Here is a 5,601-nt window from a genome sequence, read left to right on the forward strand (position 1 = left end):
ATACAGGTTTAGAAACCTCAAGCGCTCCCAGTAATTGAGGTGTTTTATCTCCGTTATGCGCGCCGTGAAAGTTCTCTGTACATTTTCTAGGTCGGCAATTTCACCTGCCTTGAAAGGTGCTGTTAGAGTGCAGCAATATTCCAGCCTAGATAGAACAAGTGACCTGAAGAGTGTCATCATGGGCTTGGCCTCCCTAGTTTTGAAGGTTCTCATTATCCATCCTGTCATTTTTCTAGCAGATGCGATTGATACAATGTTATGGTCCTTGAAGGTGAGATCCTCCGACATAATCACTCCCAGGTCTTTGATGTTGGTGTTTCGCTCTATTTTGTGGCCAGAATTTGTTTTGTACTCTGATGAAGATTTAATTTCCTCATGTTTACCATATCTGAGTAATTGAAATTTCTCATCGTTGAACTTCATATTGTTTTCTGCAGCCCACTGAAAGATTTGGTTGATGTCCGCCTGGAGCCTTGCAGTGTCTGCAATGGAAGACACTGTCATGCAGATTCGGGTGTCATCCGCAAAGGAAGACACGGTGCTGTGGCTGACATCCTTGTCTATGTCGGATATGAGGATGAGGAACAAGATGGGAGCTAGTACTGTGCCTTGTGGAACAGAGCTTTTCACCGTAGCTGCCTCGGACTTTACTCTGTTGACGACTACTCTCTGTGTTCTGTTAGTGAGGAAATTATAGATCCATCGACCGACTTTTCCTGTTATTCCTTTAGCGCGCATTTTGTGCGCTATTACGCCATGGTCACACTTGTCGAAGGCTTTTGCAAAGTCTGTATATATTACATCTGCATTCTTTTTGTCTTCTAGTGCATTTAGGACCTTGTCGTAGTGATCCAGTAGTTGAGACAGACAGGAGCGACCTGTTCTAAACCCATGTTGCCCTGGGTTGTGTAACTGATGGGTATCTAGATGGGTGGTGATCTTGCTTCTTAGGACCCTTTCAAAGATTTTTATGATATGGGATGTTAGTGCTATTGGTCTGTAGTTCTTTGCTGTTGCTTTACTGCCCCCTTTGTGGAGTGGGGCTATGTCTGTTGTTTTTAGTAACTGAGGGACGACCCCCGTGTCCATGCTCCCTCTCCATAGGATGGAAAAGGCTCGTGATAGGGGCTTCTTGCAGTTCTTGATGAACACAGAGTTCCATGAGTCTGGCCCTGGGGCAGAGTGCATGGGCATGTCATTTATCGCCTGTTCGAAGTCATTTGGCGTCAGGATAACATCGGAGAGGCTTGTGTTAATCAAATTTTGTGGCTCTCTCATAAAAAAATCATTTTGATCTTCGACTCTCAGTCTGGTTAGCGGCTTGCTAAAAACTGAGTCATATTGGGACTTGAGTAGCTCACTCATTTCCTTGCTGTCATTTGTGTAGGACCCATCTTGTTTAAGTAGGGGCCCAATATTGGACGTTGTTCTCGATTTTGATTTGGCATAGGAGAAGAAATACTTTGGGTTTCTTTCGATTTCATTTATGGCTTTTAGTTCTTCCCGCGATTCCTGACTCCAAGACTAACTTAACGTATGAATAAATCATAATAATACCATTATTAGGTCTCTACAGCGTCTGAGAAACAGCGACGAGATGAGTAGGTTTCTTTTCCATGAATAGCAGGTGTGGGTAAGGGATCAGCTGTTGTTTACTCCAGCAAGACGATAAACGTCAGCACTATCTGTCACCGCTACAATAACTAGGCATTTAAACGGGGCTCCAGAAATCTTAAGTGAAACGTGCCTGCACCAGTTCTGTCGTGCCTAGAAGCATCTCCCGGCTTTGCACATAATTTTACATGTATTAAATTGTGAATTGTGGCAGGGAGGCGGTGAGAGAAAGCACAGCACTGCATTTGAGTTTCTGAGGGAAGGTCTGGGTTGTGGGTTTTTGTTGACACGATTATGTATATATATATATATATATATATATATATATATATATATATATATATATATATATATATATATATATATATATATATATATATATATATATATTTATAGGATTAGGTAAATTTTAAAGGCTCCTTCGGTACAAAATTATTAAATTTTGCAATAACAAATAAAAAATATATCAAACATATGACAGAAAATTTTAGACAGGACTTAATTTTAAGAGAGTTCTTGCTAATTGACCAATTTTACCTATACGGCACGACAAACACACACAAGCATAGTAAAAGAGTCACTGGAAGAAAGACAGAGAAAGAGAAAAAGACAGAGATGGAAAGGGATGTAGACAGAAAAAGAGAAACAGAAAGATATAAAGATAGAGGGAGACAGAGACTGAATTTATGAATAAAAACAACTTGAAATTATTTACGAATCGAGAACAGTGTTCTAAACGTCCTACAAGATGTAGTAACCTTGATAACTTGTGGGCGGGGCTATCATCTGAGCTGTATAAAAGGACACACAGCTTCCAGCCTACCACAGTCGACACAGATAAAGCAGAATTATGAAGTCTTTTGTAAGTTTAGCAATCTTGTTCTGATAGTTTCATATATTTAAAATATTTCATAAATATAATACTAATATGTAAGTTTTGGTGCCATAAACACTTAACATTTTTCTATCTTCATGTCAGCTGAGATATTTTGTGCTTTGCCGCTATTAATATATCACTACAAAATTCAAAACATTATTGTTTCTTAAATATTAGTTTCCAGGGCACTTAGATATCTCTCAATGAATGTCTGTTCTTTTCCACTGGTACTGAGTGAGGCTTCAAATGATTCACTATATAAGACAAAAGTTCCTATTTCACTTTATCTGCATTATTATCGCAATTAAACTCGAAAATACTATACTGGTATTTCCAATGTTAGTGAAAATTTTTATTTTTTGTGACCTATACTAAAATCTGGAAAATTTGTAACACTATTAATTTGCTCCAACAGGTTATTATTGCTGCTCTGGCTGCCTTCTATTTGGTGGCTACAAGCGCTCTCCCTTCTCCTGATCCTGAGCCTGGTTACCTGCTAGGATACGGAGGCTTAGGAGGACTCGGAGGTTTGGGAGGCTTAGGGGGACTCGGAGGTTTCGGAGGTTTCGGCAGAAGATATGGCGGATACGGATTGAGAGGAAAGAGGAGCGCCGAGCCAGAAGCTGAACCTGGATATCTGAGAGGCCTTGGTTTCGGTGGCTTAAGATTTGGGCGAGGATATGGATTCTATGGAGGTTATCCAGTCTACGGCTAAACACTAGATTCTGTCAACTGACATAACCATTTTTTCTGTAAATTTGTCAAATTAGAAACGCATCTATTAAAAATACATCAATTAAAGTTTTACACTCTGATACATTTTTCCTTTCAATATTAATAAAAAAAAGAAAATACAAAAATTTTTGTGTTCTTTCAAAAAGCATCACACTAGACCATATTTGGGTTTATGATATCTCTGATAAATAAGTTGGCTCTGAAATAGCAGTGATGAGGGCTGATATTGAGGGCTGGTTGAGTCTTGTGTACTGGATCCTTTTCATATTTAATATCTACAAAATAAACATTGTAAATACATATATATATATACATATATATATATATATATATATATATATATATATATATATATATATATATATATATATATATATATATATATATATATATATATATATATATATATATATATATATATATATATATATATATATATATATATATATACATGTATATATTTATACATGTATATATTTATTGGCTTTGATGTCTCTCAAGGAAGTGAAGCAGCGGTTCATGCAACAAGGGCATATATCAACAACCTGCCTGAGGACAATGCAGTGGTAAAATTAGATTTCAAGAATGCGTTCAATCTCCTGAAAAGAGACGTGGTATTATCAGCAGTACAAGAACATTTCCCTGGTCTCTTCCCTTTTGTTTCAGCTGGGTATATCAAGGAATCAATGCTTCTCTTTGGAGAGCATGAAATCACATCATCGGAGGGTGTCCAACAAGGAGATCCTCTTGCACCATTTCTCTTCTGTATTGCAGTTAGGGAAATCACAGTCAGACTGACCAGCGAGCTAAACATCTGGTTCCTAGATGATGGCACACTAGCAGGTACAAAGGAGTCCCTCCTACATGACCTTACACAGGTAATGACACGGGGACAGGAAATGGGTCTCATCCTGAATCCATCCAAATGTGAAATCATCTCAGTCAGTCAACAAGTGATAAATGCAGTGAGATCAAAACTACCAGGAGCAGCAGTCATTGCCCCCACAAATAGTGTCTTGCTAGGAGCACCTCTGGGAAGCAATGCCATTGACACAATTCTCAGGAAGAAATTGGAAGAGTTAAGGAGAATGGAACAACGAATAGGCAATCTGGACACCCACGATGCCTTGTACCTTCTCACAAAGTGCTTGAGTCTGCCCAGGTTGACATATTTCCTAAGATGTGCACCTTCATATGATAACCCTATACTGTACGAATATGACAGTATTCTGAGGCAGATTTTTACGAAAGTACTTAACCTTACTCTAGAAGACGGGCAGTGGAACCAAGCTACACTTCCAGTCAGACTAGGAGGCATTGGTGTCCGCAAGTCATCACAGATTGCGTTACCTGCTTTTCTGTCCTCGTGTATTGCATTAAGAGAGCTTGTAGCAGCGATTCTCCCTGAACATCTTAGGGACAAGATTGGAGCCCAGGACCAAAAATTCATTGACGGAGCAATGATCTGGGATAATCTAATGGGCTCAGAAACCAGACCTGCTCCCCCCAACAACTACAAACAATCGCACTGGGATGGTCCAATAGTGGAAAATATAGCCTCAACGATGCTTCAGAGTGTGTCAGGGAAGGATAGAGCCCGCCTGCTGGCAGTGAGAGCCCCTCATGCTGGGGACTTTCTGTTGGCTGTTCCCAACTCCAGCCTTGGCACACGCCTCGACCCACAGACCATCCGCATCGGTGTTGCCCTTCGACTTGCCGCCCCTATTCTCGCCGAACACAGGTGTATTTGTGGCAGTGAAGCAGCAGACCGATTCGGGTACCATGGTCTTGTGTGCCGTAAATCCGAGGGAAAGATTGCAATACATGAGGAGGTTAATAACATTATCAAGAGGAGCCTCACAACAGCTGGATGCCCAGCAGTAAGGGAGCCACCCCAACTATGCAGATCTGATGGCAGCCAGAAGCGTCCAGATGGTATCACCCTTCAAGCCTGGACAGATGGGAAGCAGGTGGTGTGGGACTATACATGTGCATCTACCTTGGGTGAGACCTATCTCCAATACACCAGGGAGGAAGGAGGGGCAGCTGCCAGCTTTAGGGAGTCCCAAAAGTCTAGAAAATATGGAGAACTTGCCCATCATTATATGTTTGTTCCCATAGGCTCAGAGACCCTTGGCTCATGGGGAAAGAGTGCATCTAATTTCCTTAAGGAGCTGGGAAAAAGACTCATCAGGGTAACTAGGGATCCCAGGGCAGCTAGTTTTCTGTTCCAGCGGCTCAGCGCGGCTGTTCAAAGGGGTAATGCATGCTGCATTTTGGGCACACGCCCCAGCTCTGAGGAGCTGGATGAGATTTTCGCCTTATAATCGGTGATACACACGTAACAACATGTACCGTATATGCCACCTTTATAT

The 5,601-nt window shown here is 40.9% G+C and overlaps 1 long non-coding RNA gene across 1 annotated transcript; it reads left to right on the top strand.

Moving 5' to 3' along the window:
- Positions 1-2,367: 2,367 nt before the first annotated feature.
- On the top strand, positions 2,368-3,351 carry LOC138855035 (uncharacterized). Its single transcript, XR_011394203.1, has 2 exons — positions 2,368-2,476; positions 2,907-3,351. It is a non-coding gene; the product is annotated as an uncharacterized lncRNA (long non-coding RNA).
- The last annotated feature ends 2,250 nt before the right edge of the window (positions 3,352-5,601 follow it).

This window comes from Cherax quadricarinatus, chromosome 79 (assembly GCF_038502225.1).
Source record: "Cherax quadricarinatus isolate ZL_2023a chromosome 79, ASM3850222v1, whole genome shotgun sequence".
Lineage (NCBI taxonomy): Eukaryota > Metazoa > Arthropoda > Malacostraca > Decapoda > Parastacidae > Cherax > Cherax quadricarinatus.